The 24,583-nt window shown below is 41.1% G+C and overlaps 1 protein-coding gene and 1 pseudogene across 2 annotated transcripts in view; one reads left to right on the top strand and one right to left on the bottom strand.

Moving 5' to 3' along the window:
* Positions 1–24,583, top strand: part of LOC147241007 (retinoic acid receptor beta-like) — a 228,939-nt gene that overhangs the window by 107,815 nt on the left and 96,541 nt on the right. The window lies entirely within an intron of this gene.
* LOC147241009 (cold shock domain-containing protein E1-like) lies at positions 147–22,809 on the bottom strand (annotated as a pseudogene).

Genomic DNA, 24,583 nt, shown 5'->3' with positions numbered 1-24,583 from the left:
TAGTGACCCTCTCAGCCCTGACTGACACTGATCCCTTGGAGAGCGTAAACTCCACTGTGTCATCCAGCTCTAAAGTCTTGAAGTCTCTACACACTTCACTGTAGTTGAAGACATCCTCTTGGTCATGATTTTCCATTTCAGTGAGACTAAAGTTGTCCTTCAGGTAGTGTAGACATATTTGTGGTGGTGGCTGGCCCAACTTCCTCCTCCAGGGTACTGGAAGACACCATGCCCTTGGGAAGCTTCGTGATGTGCACTGTATGGTTTGTCTGTGCATACAGTACAGTACAGGCACAACGTTGAATTCCATTTTTTCTGAGATGAGCAGTGGGTTCTCTTCTAAGACTTAACAGAAGTGGAAGAACAGCTGAGCATCCCGCAGCTAAAGGCATTGAGTATGGCTTGGATCACTCCTCTTTCATGATCCCCCTTCGTGAAGTTGACAGAATCCCAAGGGATGACAATGTTAGTTGCCCTCTCTTTTGGTTGTCTCTGTGGTTGATGGCAATATTAAATAGCATTTGGTCCCCCTCCATAAGGGTCACCTTAGACTTGAGATCCCTTGCACCAAACAGCAGTTCCTTACTACTGATATGGATGCAGGCACTGATACAACCCAGAGGAGGGTCATTCTGTATTTTTGTGGGAACCTTGGAAGTAACTTTGACAGCAGTGCATTCAACACTTCATTGCAGATATCTTATAAGAACCCTGTTCCTCTGGTAGTAGTCTCACATCCACTGTCCATGGTTTACCCTTCTGTCTCTGATCATGAAATCAAACTCGTGTCCAACCTCAGGGGCCTTTTGGTCACTTATTATGATTTGAACTTTTGAAAGGATTCTTCCTCCCTGTGTCCTCTGTGTTGAATTCTCTTCTGCAGTTGTGTGTAACAGTGGGGTTTTTTTGGAGGGGGGTTAGCCACACTAGACTGCACGCGTGTATGTGTCAATTAAAATGTCATTCATATCATAATCAATGAAGGATCCTGACTACAAGCTCAGAGGTCTGACTTAGATCTTTGAAGCTCTCACTCTGATCTCATGTCAATCCCTGCTACCCTCTGTGAGTTGGTTTGTACACTACTGAACAAATGGCTGGATACAGAAGACATGGATCATACCAGGAGCGGACACCCCCACCTCTAGCACACACTCGCACACACACACACACACACACACACACACACTGAGAGGTGCCATCGTAATGAAAATATCAATACTATTCACTTCCCCTTCCAGGCGTCATAATACTACAGTTCATTATTGTATATTGTCACCTCCTTAGTCAAGTGAGGTGTAACACATGCTTTCATTAAAAGGTTGTTCTTCAGCTCTTATTACTCCAATTTTAGCTGGAAATCTTTGTTTTGCTGGACAACATTTTTTTTTTGGTATTATCAGAATTTGAAAATATTCCAGGTGTGTACGTGAAAAGTAAATACATGCCATCACCTGATTAAAATCATGTTCCAGTTACTTAAAACCTGAATAAGTCACATTGCCTGTTTGAACCACAATATAGTAGACAGAGTAATGTAAACATATTAATTGGAAAACATACCTCAAGAGTTGTATGCTTTATGCTCGTGTAGGAAGGAACTTATCTGCAAGAAACTTTGAAACCACAGTATTTCTCTTGTTTTGAGTGTACTATTACAGTTTGTTAACCTTGAACAAATGAGGAAACACTTATTTCTTTAGTTGCACAATATTGAAAGAGCTTTGGCGCTTTGGTCTTGGATCAAATCTGAGCTACTTGTGAGGCAGGTGAGTAAGCTATCTCTTAACCTTCACGCTAACACCAAGGGGAATTTTTTTATGCCCATGTTGCAGAGGAATCGCTTAAAGGGTTTATTCTTATTTTTTGAAGCTGAGTCATACTTCCTATTTAACATTGATGATTGGCAGGGTTCTTGCCAAGAACAAAATAATTAGGGCCTGAGGGGCGAAGACCCTATTGTGTTTGGTCGAAACACTCGCCACTTCAAAAGTTAATTTGACCCCCTAAACATGCTCAAAAACTCTGTACCAAATTTGGTACACACATCGGGTGCGGCGAAAAATGCAATAATCTTTAAAAAAAAGTAGCCCTCTACTCAATAGTGCCACCTACATACACAAAAACCACGCCACGCCCTGTAGGAATGTCCTACAGACATGGGACCAACACCGTTTTATTTGTCTCATCAAGGCGGACGAATCATACACAGACACCCCTGACCTAACTCTAACAGGACGTCCACAATTTGAACAAACGCTATCTCCTCCTAGGCCTTCATGCTATCGCTTCCAAAACGTATTACATGACTCTCCTAACTCTGCTGATTAAAAGTTGTTAAAATTTTTATAGGATGACTGTTGGATTGGGGCCAGTGTCAAGGACGCAGCCACAGGCCGCGCAGGGGCTCAGGCCCTAACAACGCTGATCACAGCTTTAATTTGAACTACTCCTTTTAACACTAGGAGGAAACAATGATTTTTTTAGCATGCATATCAAAAGGAACACAATGTGTCAAATTTTCAGTGCAGCAAAGGCACAAAAAGTCATTCACAGTAAGCATTGGTTTTCACCTACCAAATACAAAATTTTTAAACTATGTCCACAAAAACCTTAACCTTCAATACAAGCATGAATATATAGAACATTTTTGCCTTCCAGACAGGAATCTTTGCCATTAGTCATGTTAAAATTAAACAACCCTGATTTGTATCATGTCAACTGAACGCAAGGTTTCAAGTTGTGTAGGGCTTTGACCTTGCTCATGTTTGCAGGTCCAGTATCTATTTTGCTCTCTCAATTGTGCACACATTGTTTCATATAATCGAAAAACACAGTCTCACACCTTATTAATCAAAGAACGACATTTGGTCAAGTCCCCCTTGTGTCCACAGTCGACGTGGAGGGTGCCCCCTCTGTGTCGTGTCGCAAGCTGATGTTGAGGGGTTTTTCAGGGGTTTTCCATGACCTCACATGGTTGTCACCACTACCTTCTCATCCATTTCTACCGGTGACACCAGACTTTGTCTTACAAATTGTCTGGTCCTATTTACTTATTTATCAACTATTCTTCGTGTTGTTTGGGTTAGGGTAGTGGTTAGGGTTACGGTAGTGGTTAGGGTTAGGGTTAGGGTAGTGGTTAGGGTTAGGGTAGTGGTTAGGGTTAGGGTAGTGGTTAGGGTTCGGGATCAGTTATCGTTGTGACGCCGTTTTGTTAGCACGGAAAATCCCCTTTCATCATCATCCAACGATGCCGGATTTACTGTCTATGTTATCAAGCGGTGCTGAAGGGGCACCCCCAATGTCGCCTGTGCATGCAGGGGGACTTGACTAAACATCAGTCTTTGACAAAAGGGGGTGAGACTGTGTTGAAACTAATGTAATCTCTACCACCATGCCACTATATGAAATTGGTGGGATTAATGTTAGTTTGCGTTTGTTATTAATGCAACTCAAACCATCTTTGAGCACATAGAAATGCACTACTTCAACTGTAAAACATACCCCCACGACTAGACTTCATTTCATGAATATTAAACAAACAGTAGTTACACTTTTACAGCTCATGTCATAGCAAGAAACAACACCACAAGACCTGAAAGCACTGTTCCTTACACCTGTTCCAGTTTTTTTTCACAGTCTGTTCTCCTTCAGAACATCTATGTCTGATGTTAGAATAATGCATGTACAGTAGAACAATGTAGTACTCTCACTGCTAAGCTATGTACTGCTGAATGGCCTGTACTTACAAAACACACACATTCTTGTGTTAAAAAGACTTTGGCAAAAGCAGTACTGCTTCAACTTCTTTACTAAATTCAAGTTAAAAAAAAATAGTCTCAAATGTAACAGCTAACAATATTTTCCCAACAATGTGTGCACTATGAGGTTTCAGGGTGAAAACACGTATTATTACGCCACTAGAGGAGTATAAAGTTAGTGCCCACACAATTTAGGGTACAAATGGGTTTAGAAGTGTGAATACCTGAATGTGCTTTCAGTTGGTTTGTGCTGCCAGTCATACACTATACACTCTATAACTCGTTTTTGGGGAGGACAAGGCTTTTAAATGTCGACCCTGGATCAAAGCGAACTCATTTTTTAATTCTGTCTAAAGACAATTCTCTTGTTTCCTAGTTTGCTCTGCTGGAAATGTGAATCTATTTACGAGACAAACGAAGATCGTTGTGGTCAGAATCCCACAGTTGGGTATCATTGAGTGACAGCTGGTTTGTCTTTTATCATGCGAGTCATACACTCTTACAGTATTAAACAAGTATCAAAATAAAGGAATAAAAAGCCACTTCACAAAGGAGTTCCTGCAGTTGAAAGCAAGATGAGGAGAATGTCAGTGTGCTGACTGGGGCAGGACATGAAATATTCAGCACCAAAAAGTAAAAACAAGAACAAAAAGTTGATAAAAAAGCGAGCAGATGCTGTCGTCTCCTTGATCATTCTTTGGCGTGTAAAATAGACCCAAGCAGAGGCTATTATTTACATTAGAGACAAAAGAATAAATCTGAGCCCGTCTGATTCAGCTATGTCTGAGCACGTCTGAACTTTTGGCATAAAGGAAATCCAGATGAAACAAACAGTGAGGTAATGAGCGCTGCTGTGAGTGTGATTTGTGAATTTACACCAAGCAGCCAGGTCACTGCAGCCTCCCTAGGGACCTACTCAAACAATCGCTGTTGTTGGGTCAGCGAGCTGGTTTGCCCTGCCTGCTGCCTCCTACCTCCACGGGGGGATTGGCAAAGTAAAGTGAACTCCTCTACAAACATCAGGTCCCTCCTGGGAGCCCCGGTGGCCCAGTCAACATCACTGAGTGATGTGCGCGAGAGAGGAAGAAAGGAAGAGTGAGTATGTGTGTGTGTGTGTGTGTGTGCATGAAAGCCAAAGATAAAAAGGAGAGCCAGAGACAATGGAAATATTATCATCAAGTGACAACATTAATACATTAATTCTCAATTTTAGATTCCCATTGAAACCGTTTCTGTTCTAGATACACTTTAAACAATTGTGCAATTGTTTGGTTAAAGAGCTGCTGAATTTGTTATCATAAAGTATTCGTTTTACTATTATCAAATCCAAACATTTAGAAAAGTAAGTTAAACAACAACCAACCAACCAACCAACCCAGGCTTCCCACTCTTTTAAGAAATAATCTTCCTGTAACTTTCTAGGACATTTCCAGGGGTTTTTCTGGACAACTCTTCCTCAGAAACAATCAGAAAATGTACCAGTGGACCCAGTGGTTCATGTTGAAGTGTCAGGTTCATGACAGGTAACAGCTGTGTCAATCACTATTATTATTAATATCATTATTATTATTTGTTTTTAACATCCTCCTAACAAACGTATTGTTTGTGTTCTGTGTTGCATCTAATTTGTGGTAGTTACATTCCTCCTGCCAGTTAGTGCCTTATAATCCAGGTCCCTGACCTGAACTTCAAACCTGAAGAAAAATTGATGATGTACCTCCATAACAACTTCAAGTAATAAATCACACCATGTCAACAGTGAGTTGTGTATTAGCTCTAGCTCTAGCTGCCTGAAGCGGCATTGATTTAGATGAATAAAAATCTCAATTTTAGTTTAAGTTAAATTCCCTTTTGTCAAATAAATGATGACAACAAAAAATGAGAATAATGTTAGACACCGGGGAGAGAGTGCTTGTGGTCAGACAGACAGCAGATTTTATAGCTTATCTTAGATTTAATGTTAAATATCAGTTATCCTTTTCACTTTGGGACCCAATCCTCCATCTTCTTCTTCGTCCGGCTACTCCTTGATGTTTTATCCAAGATTTTTATTGGACGAATGCGGGGACTCATTAGTAAAAATGAACTCAACACGTTTTTTTTTTGTGGTTTTTTTTTTAAACAAAGCAAAACGGGTGTGGGGAAGAAATGTAATCAGTGTATGTTGGAACACCACCAGTAACGGCAACTACCATGTCAAGCCCAGCTACTTATCATTAGCTCTTCACGTTATCACAAGTTATGGAGTAAGCACTATGTAAAATAAGCATGGAAAAAACTTGTCAATCAGGAGTATGTGGATGCTGGTTTTCCATTATTGCCAGTTGACAGAAACTTGCAGAGCGGTTCATTTGCATACTGAAGCTAGTGGTACACATTGGAAATCTGCATACTTGGTTTTCCCAGCACAACCGTACAGCGTTGCAGATCTGTGGTGTCCGGCCAACTGACTACAGTTTACGTTTACTACAGTTTTCATCTAAGTGTAACACTGGTTTGGCCACACAGAAAATGTACCTTTTAGGGTATGAATAGATGTACAGTGTGAAGAAAGTACAATCACACGTTTCCAGGACAACGTACAGTATATTATTTTCTAGGATATGCTGTCATTTAAATAAATCACCAGGTGTTTCCATGACTGAAGAATTAGTCCCTGGATTTCAAGGTTTTCCAGGATGTGTGTGAGTCCTGCCAATCAACCATCATGATATAGCACGACATTCAGGGCGAAAATACTAAGAAGCTCTTTCACATGAAACTTTGCCACATTTATGAGTCAGGAATTGTGATGCGATGAGGAAGTTTGAATTAAATTAGTTTAAAAAGTTTGAAAGATTGTAAACATATAACATGTTTATTTTACAGAAGCAGTAGCTCTCTCTCTCTCTCTCTCTGAGTTGTTAAATAATTTGGAAGCCATGTTTCTTTATGGTCAGAAAACTTTAATGAAAAGATGAGAACTAAAGCATTTCTCTTTTTCTCTGGAACTGTTCAGTATGTTCACCAGTGGAAGTGAAACATGACTGTCTTCATTTGGGAGAAGTAATGCTTTTTCTTTTGGAATGTACTTTTTTTTTTTTTTTTTTAGTAATCACTCGTACTTTGCAAATTACGTTGCAATTTTTGAGAAGCAAAATCAAGCATCGCAATTCCCCAAAACCTCAGCGAGGTCCTAGTGAGGCTGTTTATTTAACTGACTTCACACAGCTCCCTCTGCTGCCACACTAGGCTTTATATAACCTTGAGCTTGTTGTCAAAGCAGCCTGGTGCATCTGCATGAAACGCAGGAGGCTGTCAATCAACTCCAATGTAAAGCCTTCCACATCACTGTTACCCCTTTGACACTGGACTAAAAAAAGCTAAGATTGTGTTGCTAGTTTTAGCACACAATTTCTGTAAATATCCCTGTTCTCCACTGACTCCGATTTGCCAGTGTGTTCCTGTCTCTGGGAATATTCAGGAACTCCGCACAACTTTTGTGAATGAAACAACATTCCACAATCGTCAGTCACAAATCTGATTTATTCCATGAGAAGGATATAATTGTTGTGTATTATTAATGCAAATCGGTTGTAATTAACTATTAATAGACCTTTCTCCCATATTGCTGATATGATATCCTTCCACCATCAAGCATTTTTAAGAATAAATACATAAACTTTTTTTTTTATACATTTTAAGTTTTTCCCATTATTTCATTAACATTTTTACAAGATAACTCCATCAGCATAATACGAATCATGTCAAATTAAACACATCTGATTCATACATATATATTTAATTATTTCTATTCACTCAATAAAGTATCTGTAAGAAAGAGCACACTTTTCAAAATCTCATAATAAAACCCATCTGTGCAAAGTCAGTAAGGGCTGAGAGATGCTGAACTCATGCATAAATTCATATAGCTCTTTGAATGGACATAAATTGTATGGTGTCTTTGTGCCATTCGAATACAACTTATACAACATGTGTCTGCACAAAGCCTCATCTTAAAAGAGACTCAGCTGTCAGTTTTCTCACAAACTTGGCAAATGCACACTCAACACGCCTACACACTCATCCTTTTTTTTTTCCTGCAGATTTATCACCTCTTCTTTCCCTACCCCTCCCTTTGTCTTCCTCGCTCATTTCAAGTCACCGTCTCCATGACTGTCAGTGTTTCCCTGTTATTATTTTAGAATCCATCATAAGGTATTTAGGTCAAATGCAGTTTTGAGCCTTGGCAAAGTATGAATAATGCAGGCTTTTCTAATACACCGTGTGCTTACCCTCTCAATTGAAAATCAATGTGCACTCAAGTGGCTGGCAAATGAATGGAGTTACCTCGCCAGCCCCGCCACCAGTGTATCTGATAGTGTATCCCAAAGGTTTAACAGCATTCTTCTTTAAACGGGTTCCAAGCTTTTACCAAGTACAAGATTCTTTTCATTTACTGTCTTTACCATGCCTTTATTCAATGAGGGCTGAATATGGAGAGAACAAGGGCTTGTGGAACAAAAAAAAACTGAAAGAAACTGATTATTGAACATTGACGGTGCGTCTTAAAACGAGAGCGGTGTTGGGGACATATATGACTGATTGAGGGAGGGATGGGGAGTTTTTTTTACGCCCACTGTTTGCAAACTTTCAGTGCACTCCCACCTACAGTTCAACCATAGTTCACATTGCCAGGAGCCAACCCCCCCAACCTGCCCCCACTTTCTCCATGTAGAGCTTGCTGAATCCCAGTCATACATGCAGCTGTGCATTCCACACAGACTGAAACCGTGTTTATGACATGATCACTTTTTGCCTGTGGTTGGAAAGGTGCCCGTGCTGCTGCTGCTGCAGGCAACACTTCCTACCGACTGCGATCACACTGGCAATGAGTTTTTTTATGGTGAAGTTTTTTTGGTTTTTTTTTTTTTTAAATTTTTTTATAGGAAAGATGCTCTAACATCTGGCACACATCTGGACCTGTTTAATGAAAGGCTCACTCTGCCTGACGCTTTACTTGGAGCCTGCCATCCATCCACTTCATTCATGAGTTGTCAAGATATTTCAACACTCATATTCTCTTGGTAAATGCTAAATGCTTCTCATACATGTATGAAAACAATCTGTAAAACGATGTTTGAAGCGGAATAAGAAAATAGAAAAAAAGCATCGTATATGATTTAGGAACACATTTTTTGGAGATCACTCATCAAAACTCAAGGTAACCCGTGATCTGTTAGCTTATTTGTCATTTGATTATTTCTTTGCTGTGCATTTGTGGGCAGCATGGGGGCCACTCTGCACTGTTCTAGCTGAGATCATTTTTGGTGACTCTTTTGGAAAATAACTAGACTCCTTGGTTAGCAGAAAACAAGTACAAATCTTTTTTTAAATCTTATGTCTGTGTTTTTTGAGCTATCAGAATGCGCGTCTTATATATGGCCTTCCCTGCCTGTGGTCACAGTGCATTCTCCATGGTAGCCAGATATAAATCAAGAAAATGGCTCCTTTTGTATGTCCATTAATAGGCACAACATGCGTCCATACAAAACCTCAACTATTCTTTGAATGGACTTTGATTGAAAGCCAGCCTTTTTAACGGCAGCATTCTTATTCTCGCCCTGTAGCGGCTTGTCTAGCTGTCCGCGCTCTTATTTATTACCCCCTGAAGATGAGACAATGAAAAAGCAGTTCTCAGAGCTCTGTTTGCACTGAGAGGCCCAGAGCACAAAGCAGCCGGAGAGCATCTCATTGTTCGACAGGGCCAGCAGAGATGCGGCTCTCTTCAAAGGTTGCTTCTTTTTTTGGGGGTGGTGGTACAGGAATGGAGGAAGGGCTCTGAAATCACCGTGAGGAGTAGATTTCATCACAGGAAGGGATGTGGGGGCAGGGAGAGCCTGGTGGAACTGGAGATCCAGGAGTCAAACATGGGCCAACCTCAACTTTCCAGTGCTAAATTTGGTTCACGTCTATAGGCAGCTTTACGTCTCTCAGGTTTGTGCCCTGCAGAGGATGCAAGCACTTGGAAATGTGGTGGAAGCATGCAATTCAGATAAATGATCACAGGAAGTGTATCCTGCTGTTGCAACTGAGGATTTTATAATAGTCTTAAGTGGTGATGCAAATAGAGCCCGGTAGTCACAGTAAAACGTGGAGCAAAGTCCAGTTTTCCCTTCATTTGATCTGGACTCAGAAATAGAACGAGGGGGAGGGAAATGAGTGGTAGTCTTAAGCTTCCCACAAAGAAGCTATTTAATGTGTGTCCGCAAGTTGTGTATATGGACCTGCAATTATGAGGCAGAGAGCCCAAGTCTGCTCGAAGAGATAAGTTGGATGGATGCACGCTCTCTTTCATAGAGAACCAATGTGCTTTAGTCGACAAAATGGGTTATGGATACTCCACAACATGCAGCCTGACTCTTAAATACAGACTAAGAGATGGAAATACATGGGGACGTCAATGGAGAGGCACAGACATATACACGCGTGCCTCTATGAAATGCACACACACTTGTTTATATTTTACTTTTAACTCAAAGCAGTAGTAGTTTCATATTGAGAGATAGCACATTGTCCTGGGAACATGATTTACTTTACTTCTCTACTTTAGCCTGTTGAGCCTCAGGAATAGCGGACATACCATAAGAGACACGATAATACAATTCCTGTATTGGATAGTGGGCTGACAGTGCTAATCCACTGTCCAAAGACACATTTCCATAGTTTTTAGCATGCTTGTGTTTTATTCTGCAGCCCAAGTGTGTAGCATTAGCTGTTAATTTACAAGTCCTTGGAGTGTAGTGGTAATTTGCAACATGTGCTAAGAGAACATTCCAAGGACAGAAACTACTGTTGAGTCCTACAGTACAAAACTTAAGCATCTGCAATAGTTACACATACAAGAGCAGCAGGAGTTTGTGCATACTAACACCTTGCAAAATGGATTCTCATGATCTTGCGAATCTTTCGCAAGGTAGTATTTGTTGCTCCTTTATTAAAGTTACTACCACAGTTATCGTTTGATGCATTTGAAGCCAGATGAGGTGAACATTCAGGACCTGAGGCTCAAACCTACAAGGCTCGCTCCCCCAAGATTTTTATTTTTACAACAGCTTTCTTTCAAGTCATTTGAGATAAACATCATAATTGTTCTCCCCCTACCTACATCATGCTGTAATTGGCAGTTTTAACGCTGAGCCTGCTCTTTTTAAACAACCTCGCTGATTTGGGGCTTTTGAGAAAACATTCAGGACTGCAGCCTAGAAAATGCCCCCTGCAGTCAGATTTTGGACTATTTGATGTCCCTCAGCATCATCTTTTCTACTGACTACTGTTTATTTTTGGCCCGGTTCACCGCCTCAGAATGCCACTCAGTCACTGTGACTGGGCATCTCCATGATGACTGGCACAGCTCTCTCTACATTTCCAGATGACGTATTTCATGAAAACCAACATACTGTATCTGGAGCGCTCAGCTGAATGCTTATGTGTTTTTCAGCACTTCATCGTACATTGAAAATGTGCAGCAAAAAAATGTGGTGTACCATGTGGTGAAACCGGCATCACATTAATGCTGTTGGCCTGACATCTTATAAAGAGTTGCTCCCAGTCATCCAGGACAGTGGGCTCTTAAATTGTTAATCATTCAAGTCAGCAGAAAGGAATTGAGAGAGAAATAGACGAACAAAAAGAAAAAGGAGAGAAACAAAGAAAAACTCAAATGGGGGGGTATCCATTTGATGTCCTACCCCACCTGTCTCCACTGGCGCCTCTGGTTGTGCTGCTTGGAGGCTCTTGCTTACCTCTCTTGCTGCCCTGTGTAGCCCCATCGAGACATAAAATTATTAGATTCATTTATTTCCTCTTTTTTTCTTCCGATTACTCTTACTACCTCTCACTAGGTACACATCTCTGCTGCTAATACAAATATCGAAACATTTGCAAACACACGGGTTTCACCAAACCTCTAGTATCTCTGCCTCTGGAAAATTCGCTGGAGAAACAAATGTTTTCTCAGACAGTTGTTTTTTTCTTATTTGTAAGCCAGAAATGATCACTTAGAGTCACCAAACTTTCCAGTTCAAAACATTTTTGAATGTTGACTCACATTTACTATTTAAATCAATCGAAATGAAGCATGACATCTTGAGGTTTAACTTGCTTTGTAAGCTTAACTGTTAATAAAACCCTGACTACAGAGGCAATTTAAAACTTCGGGCACGTTGCCCTTTCTTTGCGGCTTGTGTAGTGATGCATGTCGATGGGTTTTGTGGTGATCTTATCACTGCTTTTGTTTGAAGCTGGTCTGATACATCATACCATATTGGCAGGTTTGTTTTGGTACACATTAAAATCAAATCACCACATCCTGTTTAAACTGTGCTTTCAAGGTGGGGGGCAGTCACAAGTCTGCTGAACACTACCACACGTACCTGTCTGGCAAAGTTAACAACTCTCTGGTGACAACAGCAATTTATCGGAAAGAATCTGACTTTTTTCCCCCCGGGATAGAGATCTATAAACACTCTATCAACAAGTTTTGGACTACAAATGCAGTGTAAGCTAATGATGTGTTCACAGCATCTTGTAATGTTAGCTGAAAAATGATGATCTCAGGTTTAAGGTTTGGGAAAGATTGCAGATCAATATCCACATCCTCATGTTCTGGGTCGCTTCATAAAATGCACATTACTTCCTCTGGATGTAAACATTTGCTTCAAATTCATCCAGGAGGTTTGATAAAACAGAATTATCATTCACTATTGATCTATGTTGACTGTCCCCAACAAACAAAATAATGAATATAGAGACCACATGGCCAGGCGATGGCTGGAGCTTTGATAAGGACCAGTTCCCACACTGCCTGCTGTCTTTGCTGTGATCTGTCATGCTGTGGCATTCACACCAAGAGGTTGTGTTTGCAGTGTGTCTGCCTCGCTCAGGCTCTTTGTAATAGCCTCAACATATTTAGCCCTTGGTCACAACTTAGCTCCTAACTCATCTGTTACATGAGGGCGAGCATGTGGCTGTTGGATGAATGCTTGTTTCTATAGTGGAAAGCTGAAGAGACAGTATTATCAGGGCTGGAGGGCCATCACATAGAAGCTGCTTTCTTCAATCTCTCCATTTGCTGCTTGGCTGCAGGTTCCTGGCCAGGACCAGCACACACAACCCATGAACAGATCCCTCTAATCGAGTGAGTTTGTCTTGGGGGAAGGCCAGCAGACTGTGGAGCCTTTTTTTTTTTTTTTTACTTTGGTTGAGAACATGAACAAAAGGTTGTTTATGTGTGGAGGCTGTTCTCTCAAAGAGGGAGCTGGGCTGACTGTGTCTGTTTGTGGTGATGCAGGCAGGCTTTTAAAGGCGCTAAGCCACATACTCCTGGGTTCTGCAGCAGTGGCGGCAGCAGCAGCTCTGTGGAGTTCCAGCAACTGATTAATAACTACTGGATGTATGAAGCTGAGGCAGAAAACCACTGAGAGAGAGACAAAAGACACACAGAGAACAAACAACTCAGTGACAGATTGATGGTTTCACATCATTGTGCTCGACTGGTTTAACATCATTTAAAAAAACACCTAAATGAGTGATGACTGACAAGGAAATTGAGTACCAAAGAATGATGCATTAAGTTGGAAGTGACTGAAGTAGATTTATTTCATGGTGTAGAACTCATGTAATTTTTATGTGAAGACAGTTTCTCTGCTGCGTTGAATTCTTGAATGAACCAGCAGAGATTCTTCAAGGTTGTGTGTTGACAGTCATTCAGCCAAGAGTGAATTAACATTTTAAACTAAGACAACTGCAGAGATATTGTAGCTCTGAAGAACTGCGTCCGTCAAAGCTCTTTTCCTGAGACCTTGAGATCATTCTTTATTTGCGGAGAGAATGCAGCATATTTTTCTTTTGTTTTAGCGCCACAAACACCAACAGCCCGACAAGGCATTGAGCTGTCATTCTTGTGTTGGAGTTGAAACTTCAGGTAAAGTTAACTCATCCATGTCATCATGTCCCTTTCTACCCAGCTTTGAAATCACAGTGAAGGAGGGGCAGGACAAAGACCAACCATCACATCCTGCCTGCATACAACAACTATGGAGGAGCTTGAACCACATGTCGATAGTTGTTGTTGATTCTTCCCACCATTGCTTCTAACACATCTCATATGGCTCAGCCTTTACTTCATTCACCTTTGTGATGATTACATTTTAACATTCAGGCATATTTTGTGTTAGGGAAAACTTCTCTGGTGGTCCTTTACTATTCCTACTTTTTGCTTTTGACTTTTGGTGACCCAAAGTAGGTACTGTGGCCTGTTCAGGTTTCAGATGTCAAGTCAAGTCAAGTCAAGTCAATTTTATTTGGATAGTGCCAAATCACAACAAAAGTTCTCTCATGACACTTTACAGGTAGAGCAGGTCTAGTACCACACTCCTTCAATGAATTTACACCCAACGATTCTCCATCAGCAGCACATCCTGCAACAGCGGTGATGAAAACCTCCCTTTTACCAGGCAGGAACGTCGAGCAGATCCAGGCTCAATGGAGACGGCCTTCTGCTTTGACCGGTTGGGTGGCAAGAGTGCAGGAGAGTGGGGCAGAGACAGACATATAATGGAGGAAGACAGATACGCAGAAGGAAAGAGGGACAGAGATAAAGAGAGAGAGAAAGAGAAGAGACTGATGGACAGACGGGGACGTGAGCAGGTGGAGCTACGGGTGGCTGCTTGAACCTCTTCAGGTCTGCAGCCTCCTCCAGCAGCACCCAGGATCTGGGATGAGGGGAGCCCGAAGGCTCCGGAGAAGAAGACGAGTTAGTAATACGAATGAGTATGATTTATGTATGACAAATATAGGAGGACAGAGAGGCGTAGAGAGAAGCCCAGTGCACCATGGGAGATCCCCCAGCAGCCTAAACCTATAGCAGCATATCTAAGGGCCAGCCTAAGCAGTCCTAACTATAAGCCTGATCAAAAGATGCTAAAACAACACACAGCAATGAGATTATCTGGAGGCCTCGGTCAACTTCAACTTCGTCAACTTTCATATCAGAGTGAGAGAGCTGCGTCTTACAATTCAGCATTAATCCAACATTCATCGTCCAGGTGTGGGGAGGAGAGTAAGTGAGCAGAACGTAAACCTCTTTATCAAACATCTACTCACTTCCTTCTTTTCTGCACATACAACCGCAACACCATGAATGTCCATCTGAATGTATACATTTGTAGAATTCATCGCATCTTGCAACCAGTGAGTTTGTGTCAAGAAAACTGCAGCTTTTAATGACTTCATGGTTGATGGTAAAATCGGGATTCTTTACCGCTAAAATGAGTCAAATTAAGAAATATTCTCATTGGGTTATATGTGTGACATTAGGACATGCACAAAGTTTTATGAATGTACAACTAGAAGGCAAAATGATGAGACGAGGGTTGAAGTGTAAGGATGGGATGCAGCAGTGGAAAATGTTCAGTGTCAAGGTGGGGGTGAGGGGATCCTAGCCTTCCTCTGGGCAAGCCTCTAGTCTGGGTCATGGTTGGCCCTCAGGAAGGCCCTTCTGCGCTCCTGTCCTCTGGGTGACCCCTCCTCCGGGGAGTAATCAGCCCCTGTCAGCACCTTGGTTATGCTGCGTGGACGCAATCCAACACGTGTGAATAGGGTGTGTCATAACACCTGATGAAAACTAAGTTTGTTTGCTCTTTAAGGCGTTTAATGTGTGTACTGTATGTCGGTTTTCACCTCATGCCTTCCACCTATTTAAGATGTAATTCATCTTGATCTCGTGATTCATGCTTGATCAAGATATTGTGGAAAATACTGACAAGTGACCCCTGATGTGATCATTAAATGCTTATAAATTCAGAAACAGAAATGTAAACTTTAGGTCAACCGAGAGAAGGAACAGCAACGTTAGTGATGGTGCAGAGAAACAGTTGGATTTGGAAATACGTATGAAATAAAAAATTGCCTATTATTATATCTGCCTACTCAGAGGGTGAGAGAAACACATTTTTCATGTGAAGTGTTGCAGTATCAGACGTTAGGTTTTTGTTTTGTTTTTTTTTACAAAATGTAGGAATGTAAATCTTTTAAAATACGTGTTTTTTTTTATGTTGAAGGAAAACGAATAAAACTTTATTTAAGGCACTTGTCATACTGAGGGAAGCAAAATGCTTACGTCGGAGATGAAAACTGGGTATTGTAGAATTTTAAAAATTTGTCAATAAGGAAGCACAGTAAAACCAAAAGTAACATGTAGATAATAAATGTAGATTAAAAAAAAAGACAAGTAAAGAGCAAGATCAATCAATCAACCAGTAAAATGTAACATACTAAGACATGAAATAAAATAATCTTATTATTAACGTTGTGAGACACATTTGGGTGCTGTCATTTTGAATCAGTCATGTTGGATTTGATACTCAAGCCAGCTGAGTGCTGCCTCAATCGCAATATACTCACAGAAAAAAGGAAGAAAGCAATAACATAGCGTGAAAAATGAAAGTAATCATTGACTTTAAAAACAATTCAAAGTCAGTATACCATTCATTTACTGAACATCCTTGCATACCACTGAATCGAATCTAGTTAATTATACAGAAGAGCCAGATGGGAGTCAGGTTATTTTCATAAATTCAGAAAGCCAGTTTTTCTCTGTGGTCAAAAATATTAACAATAAATGCATCTTTGAGAGCACATTCTGTTGTTTCTTCGTATATAATTTTTCTGTCATACTTGATTCTTTTTGGGATTTCTGACGTTTCTGTGCACGTGGCCGAGCTCATAAGTGCAGGCCCAAACTGAGATGAAGCTGGAAGATTGATGCGGTTGAACTGAGGCCAGACCGTTGTGGTTTATGCTACACCGAGGCAGCAGCAGGAGACATCAAACGTTGTTCAGTCACTCAAACCAGCATCCTGCTGCTTTTAGTGTTTGGTCACATTTGATGTGCAAACTGACTTGCAACCCCATTAGCCTCAAACATATTGCCCATGGTACATGGTCCATCTTGAACTGTTGTGATGATAGACAAGCATGCTAGTCACGGACTGGTTCTCTTGGATAGCGACATACCGTATGTCCTTTAAGATAGTGCTGATAGCGTTCAAGCTGTGTTCGCACTGTGGTTGATAACCGATAAATGAAATGTTAAAAAAAATATCAGTTCGTGACATTGTGGTCATAATTTGTATAGATTTCAGTTCAAAACCCCATTAACTTGATCAGTTAGACAAAGGGACACACATAATTTTGTCTCATTATAGTTTGTGACAGAACAAAATCCATCAGCAAACATTATGTCCCTTTGTCAAATGTTTCTCAGGGTGGTGAACTTTGGCTCCGGTTTCATTCATTCCAGTCTTCACAAGTTAAAAAGATGATGGTAACAAAATATTTTGAGAATTTGAGGTCATCCCCGTCTGCACTTGCACTCAAATGAATTTAAGAGGTAAATATTTTTCTTTATACATTTTAAATTCAGTTGTATTTCTTCAGCTTCAGCAGTACTTTACTGGCTTTGAGCTATGCTCAACGGTCCTCCTCTTCAGCTGTACTTTGACTCTTTATCGCTAGCTTATTCATGCTAGCAGAGGTGCAGGAGGGTTGCAGAATACAACAATATAGCAGAAAGTGTGCCACTTACACTCAGTGACTTACACTCAGCCAAAATAAAGAAATGATTTATGGTGCACAGGTGGAAAAGAGCTGGTGGCCAAAGGGTTAATAGGGCAAAACAGGGCAACAGCACACACTGATTTATTGTTAGGTTGTTAGGTGGTTGTCATCCTGTCCTTAACAAAGGTTATGGGAATACTGAAATGAGTTTTAACCGTATTAACCCAACTCCTATTCCTGCTGCTAGATCTGGACCAGAAATGTGTTTAAACTGTGTGTCAGTTGACCAGTTGATTGTCTTTCAGTAATGTGATGATAAGGAATCAAAGATAAAGTAAAGCCTCGAGGTTATTGTTGAAGAGTGTTTTGTAGAGTTGTCCAAATACCATTTTTCTTTCCTGATACCGATTCTGATATCTGAACTTTGAGTATTGGCCGAAACTGAGAACCAATCTAATACTTCTGCATTTAAAAAAGTCAATATGGACAATTAATACCATAAAGCATTTTTATGACTGTAGTGCAACAGCAGCTTCAAATTTAAGAACTGCAGCAACAATTGAGAAAAATCTCTAAATTTGTACATAACTGCACTGCTAGTGCAACAACAAAAATAAATCCAAAAACAATAAAAACGTAAAGAATGATTGCATGAATAAAAATAGCGGCAGTAAGAAACAAAACACAGAAAACGAATAAGTCCGAACAAGTAGGCTACACATTATTACAGAAGCAGCCGAACAGAGCTTGGCTTACAATTTCAAAAGCAATGGCAGGTTCTTCTTGAGGAAGATAAGCATTTCTGCTTTCTCCCCCGCAAGCCTGTTTCCTCTCGCATTGGCAGTCTGGGGTGCGACATTAAAAAGTCTTTCACCGTCCATGCTGGTACAAGGAGCACAGAGACATTCTGCAGCAGAGGCAGCCAAGAGGGAAGCCTGACTTGCTTGTTTGCCCAATACTGGAATAGGCTGTCTGAGAGCAGGATAGTTTGTTCTTTCAAATATTCTTTATTTGAACCTGTGTACTTGGGCTACTTGCCGAACGTTCATCATGCTCCTCCAGGATTTCCTCAAACAGGCCTTTCAAGCTGCTCTCTCGGCTGCTTAACTGTGCTTCTACACATGGGGTCTTCTCAGCTGGCTTGTTGGTGGTCTTTCAGTGACTGCTTGATACTCACCACCTCCCAGGTACCTCAGCAACCCTTGTACTCTTCATGCTGTCTGCAGTTCTGGATAATAAAGACAATAAAACTTGATGCAAGTGCATAGATATTTATAACATTGAGCGCAAAATATATAATATGGACTAAGATACTAATGATATTTTGAGTACATATTATATATATATATATATTTATGTGTGTGTGTTTATATATACGAGACATACTTTTCCTTGACTCGTAGGTTTAAAAATAGTGGTAAAACACACAAGGGTTCATCCCTCATCCTCAGTGGTTGAAGATCTTTTTTAATGACCTCTGGGTGTGTAGATATCATTTTTTTTACACTTGCATCCTCCTGATTCCCTTGACCAAGTAAACATGCTGCCACTGTGACAGAACATATAAGTTCTGCTGCAGAGGAGGTGGAAGAGCTCATCTGTGAGTTTGGATCTTCAAATTATACCAGAACCGTGATGTGTTTTTTTCCAGCAAATACCATTGGTGGGCTGTCAGGGTTGCTGGTAGGTTGTGGCCAGCTCTATATGATGAGAGCCATCGTTTCTGCCACAGTAGACTCTCAGTCATGTAAATGCACTGTTCCACCTTGTTGCCATGTCTTGGTGCAGATGTTAGATGGGCATTTGAAGATCTTTCAGAATATCCTCCAGATGTGTGGTTGCCGGTGGCGAGAGCTTAAAGTCTCCAACAATCCTTCAGGCATTTGGCAGCGTATCTCTAACGCTGCTCTGTGATAATAGCCATTCATGCTCCACCAGCTGCATAGAGTTGGCAAAACACCCAAAACTTTTCAAGTTTGTCTCAGTCCATGGCTTTCCACGTTTCCAAGTTGCTTGTGTTGTCACTTAAAACAACATGAGTGTAGGACCTGGGGGTGTTCCACTCAACCATTATCTCTTTTATGGTCTTAGCAGTTGATATACCAGTATGTTACCCACGGAACTTGTTTGCTTGCAGCATCACACTCTGAAGAGTGAATGTCCTAGCCATCTCCACCCACTGTGCCATTAAACTTAGCAAAAAAAAGAGGGCCTACATCAGAACTAGAGATGTCCATCTAAAAGCTAATGGAATGCACATCTTGCAGCCTGTTTGCTATGTTTTCTCTCAGTGTCTCAGATAGTTTCAGGGTGCCGGTCTGAACTGGTAGACTGCACCTTGGCTCCAAATCATCCATTTCTCAGGAAAAATCTCACATTTCCCACAACCAACAGGGGCTGGTTATTCAGAACAATGAATACCACAAACTATTTTTTAAAACTTTTTTCAGTTATTATCATCACTTTGGGGCTATATTTTTTGAATTTCGCGTTGTTTAGAAATGGCTTCCTGTGTTTACTGCTGCTTTAACGGTCTCTTGAATGGTGAACCTGTTATTTGTTGTGATTTTGTTGTCTTTCAATGCTTGTTAAGATTTCTGGTGTTGAACTTCGAAAGATACAAGCCATTTTAGGGGTGGGACTTTATGATATTAAAAAAAGTCAAATTTCAGACATTTTGCTCTCTGTGGTCTACTGTCACAGCAAATGTTTGCTACTCGCAACAACTGCTTTCGAAGCAGTTGTTGCGAGTGGCAACATGGTGCCGTTTAAGAGCAGCAAAGAAGATTTCTGAGAAAAGAAAATGATCCTGTTGTTTTGATGAAGCTGTGTTAACTACTTGGTATTAGATATATTCATAGACATGTACTCTGCAGTGCCAAATTTGTCATTTGTTGCTGTACAGGCTGGAGTATTGGCTTTTCGGATACTGGTTTTGATTTTGGAGCAGCTTTAGTGTTCAGTGGTTACCTATTGAATGACAATAAAAAATTGTCTTCAAAAGTAAGTATTTCATTTCACATTGTGGCTTTTGAAGTATGCAGAAAAGGCAGAACATGTAGCCTCATGGAGAAAAGTTTTTTTCTTCGATTATATTTATTCTCACACAAAGTAAAATGGGGAAAAGTATGTACTATGGAAATCAAGAGTAGAAACAAACTGTGGGAGGGAGCAAGTTGATTGGAGGTTAAGAAAACCTTCACGTGAGGAGATGTACAAAGATAAACAGAAGGACTGCCTCTTCCACTGCAAACCCCAGTGTAAACAGACACAGGGGATGACCACCCAGCCTCTTTTTCAGAATGCGCCTGTGTATCATTGGCAGTCCTAGATCTCATCAATAGAATCATAGCGTATGATGTAAGATGCAAAATATCAGTTTCAGTATATTCCAGGATAGGCTAGTCTGAACTCAACTTTGAAGCACGGCGTGAAGAGGCACGTTATGTCCTGCATTCGTGTCATCTAGGTGTATTTTTCTGCCAGGTGGGCGTTTTTCTGTATTTGCTCGAAAGTTCTTTGACTTCAGACATAATCTCTGCACTCTAACACTGTAGTAGATGTTGCACTAGCAACTTCTCACAAGCCAACCAAATCAGTTAATGTCTTATTACTCCTTTAGGAGTTAGCATTTTTTTAAACCATCTTATTAATGTTTCAGACTCATGGATGTAAATGAATAAATGGAGCAATAATTACCCTTGTGATTTTTTGTGAGTTTGTGTCTGTTGTTGTGTCACGACTGTGATGTTTAAGAGGCCTTTTCTTCAGACTCACCAAGAGAAAACAGCAGAAAAGGGGAAGAGCTGGGAAATATTGATTTTCTGGCACCACTCTGTTTAGATTAAGAAATGCCAATACAAGGATTCTACACTGACTCTCTGGTTCATGTCGAGTTCACTTGTCATTTTCTATAATTCTGACAAAACCAAGATGCTTAACCATGATGTAGTTAGCCATGCTGGGCTACCCAAGGGCTTTCTGATTGAATTAGGCGTCTGTGTTCTGCCATTTGGTACCAGCCTGAAGTATTTCCAACACTTAATGGGGCAGAAGTTATTTACTGTTTTCAGAGAGGAGATTTGAAAAAAATGAACAATGCTGCTGTTCATAAATTCAACAATTAGCAGGGTCGCAGCTTTTGTACAGCTAATATACCCATCGCTTATCTGTAACAGCTCAGATACAGCTTTTGGATGTTTAAAGGCAGTTTGCTGGTGTGACTGTGATTACTAGACAGTTGCTATTTCGTTGACATCCCACCCCCCCCCCCCCCCAAAATACTGAACAAAAATTAAGCAAGAAAAAGAAGGGGAACCCAATGCTTAACAATTTTTTTTGCAGCATGCCTTTCTTGCACACATAATTTTAACAAAGAACCATGGAATTGAAGCACCTAAATCAGCCACAATTATCAGCTGATTTGCTCATTATCATATCGAAAATGTGGACTCATAATGTGTGTCACTCAAGGCAGAGGAAAAAGGAAAGATAAGCATAGAACTGATCAGGATGGTCTTTGGGGTCTCTGAATCTCCTCCAAGTGGGGCTATTTTTTAACTACAGCTGTGGCGCCAAACAACTGTGGGCCCTCTCCACTATGTGACATGCATGATGGTACCGATTGCTGGAATGGTTGTCTGAGGATTTAGTCTCGTTTTTAGGGTTGCAGTTATGGTTAGGTTTGCGTTTAGGTACTGATTTGTGATTTTTAAGGTCTGGGTAAGTATCTAAGGACTACTGAAAACTGTATGCCATTCAGTAGGAGTCATGTGGTGTAAATCCTATGTGATTTCTCGATGTTGTCCATCAGGTTGAGTTTGTCTTCCTTTTCAAGGGTTTGCAGCCATTTGTACCCATCTGCCTCTCAGCTAATCCCTGGCGTCATGCACTTTCTCCAGATCTGAGGAAATGGATCTGGAGCCGGATGGAAAGATAGTGTTGTTTTATCTGTCCGACCTGCTTTTGTTGGCTCACTCCAGGAACGAAGCTGCATGTCAGACTGTGAAATTTCTGTCACATCTTTCGAGCCTGGGCTCCATGATTTACTGGAAGATGAGTTCTTCTCTCTCCTCTCTGCCTGTCATCTATCTGACAATGGCATTGGACACAGGCGGTATGTGAGCGCCATGTTCATGGCAGGGAGTGGAGGCATAGTAGGCCTTGTCTTGCCTCATAATGTTGTGACAGCTCTCTCTGTCATGCAGCTCCTGTGCATAATGTTGGTGAGTCACATGGTGATTCCCCTTACATGATATGGCTGCAGAGATGGTTCCTTTGTCTGATCATTGATCCTGTGTGTCAGCAGGGGTGAATGTTGTCTTCTTCCCTCGGTGGTATTCTGTTGGTAAACCCCTACCATTCTGTTGGCAGGTTTCCCGCTGGACGAAGCCGTTTCACGTATCTCATCATCTTCTTTCAAGGTGGGGAGGAAAGTGTTGACACCCATGTTGGACAGCATCCGCTCATAGGCCCCACAAGATAGGCGCACCAGAGCTGTTCATGGTGTGGAGGGTATTTCATCCTTGGCACAAGCAGATGCTGATCTGCACAAACAACAGAGCAACTGCAGCCAACATACATTTCCAGGGAGTACTGGGCTCACTGCCATTTTTGAACATAGCAAGACTGCTGGCTGAGAATGGGCATAGCTTCAAGTCCCAAGGACAGGAGCGTCCATCCCACCTTGGATTCCTTAACTGATCTGGTTTAGTTGTCAGAGATTCCAGTTACCCTGAAGTGCATGTGTGCATCTTTGTTTTTGGACTATGGGAACTCCCGGAGAATGCTCTGGATTCAGAATTTCTGCAAGCAGCGTCTACTTTGTCATGGATCACGGACCAGGGCTTTGAACTCATTATGTTAGCAACAGCATGCTTTCTTTCCTGCAACTGCAGCCAGATGGAAATCTTGCTTTCAACATAACTGTGGAAAATTTCTCCCCTCCTCTCAGATTGGAAATGGAGATCACGGTCCTGCTCTCCCCAGTGGTACATACGACTGCAGAGCTCCACGTAGAACAATCTCAGAGGCTTCCTTGGGTCTGTCCTGCAACAGTCCTCACCATAGTGGACAGCTTGTCTAGCATGTCTCCTGTATTTAGTGGCAATAAGTCAACATACTATTAGTCCTTCTCCTGTGATGTCATGAGCTTTCTACCAGTCAAAGGCCACAGTATCTGACAATAAATGCGTCCACCTCTGCCTCTGGGTCACAAACGTTTTGAGGGACCCTGTAATTGCCTTCCAGGTGAAATAATAAGGTGTTGGCGTATGATTGTGGCCTGAGTAAGAAGTTGGTTGCGCACACCAACATTAAGTGAATAACTCATAGTCCGTTTTACTTTTCCATACTGCAAACTGCTACCTATTTAACTGATGCCATTAATCAGTAAAATATCTGCCAGTTTTACTAGTTAACATCATACAACTTATTCTTTCTAATAAGCTCTTATACAATTTTTCCTGATCCCTGTTTTTCTCTGATTATTTTATTAGAATGATCACACTTCTTGGAACATGGTGAGCAGCTTCTCTCTGCTGTGTTACTCTGTTCACTGCTACATGATACAATGACCTGGTATGAAACATGATTTCATCTCTTGAAGAGAGTGTATTTATGGTATGGAACCTACCCAGGCAAGCATTGATCCCATTCCGTCTGCCCAGAGTGACACTCTCAGAGGACCAAAGTTATGTCCAATAACTTTAGATTCTTTGTGTAGAGATGCGGCCGCACTGGGCCCCACTGGTTTCTTGAACAACTGAAGAAAATCCTTTTTCTGGAGATGATTTTCCAGTCTAAGTCTAATTGATACCCTTGGTAAGATTGAGGTGGAGCACACAGCATGTTGGGTGTTAAGTCTTTCCGTGCTGTCCATGCTGAGTAATCACCAGAGATGTCATAGAATCTGAAATTACATACACAATATATGTTGCCTTAATTCAAGTTAGTGAAGTTATAAAGGTATAACTTTTCAATTAGATTTTATTTTCTCGAAGTTCTGACAGTAATTTTACTGTTTCTGTGTGTGCACGTATCTGCAAGAATGCAAGTACAAGTGTATATGCTCTTGTGTTTGAGATGGCCATCAATAGAAATAGAGTGGAGGGAGAGATTAGGCAACTTTGTGTGCTAATCCATGTGAAATCACAGGCCCCAGGGGTGAGGTGGGGAGATAGACAAGTGCCTCTCTGATCAGACGGGCTGTGGCTCACCATGTG

The sequence above is a fragment of the Aulostomus chinensis genome, chromosome 22 (genome assembly GCF_037954235.1).
Source record: "Aulostomus chinensis isolate RoL2024-O1b breed Wild chromosome 22, RoL_Achi_v1.0, whole genome shotgun sequence".
In the NCBI taxonomy this organism is placed as follows: Eukaryota; Metazoa; Chordata; class Actinopteri; order Syngnathiformes; family Aulostomidae; genus Aulostomus; species Aulostomus chinensis.
The sequence above is the reverse complement of the archived record's forward strand: the minus strand, read 5'-3'. Positions and strand labels throughout refer to the sequence as shown.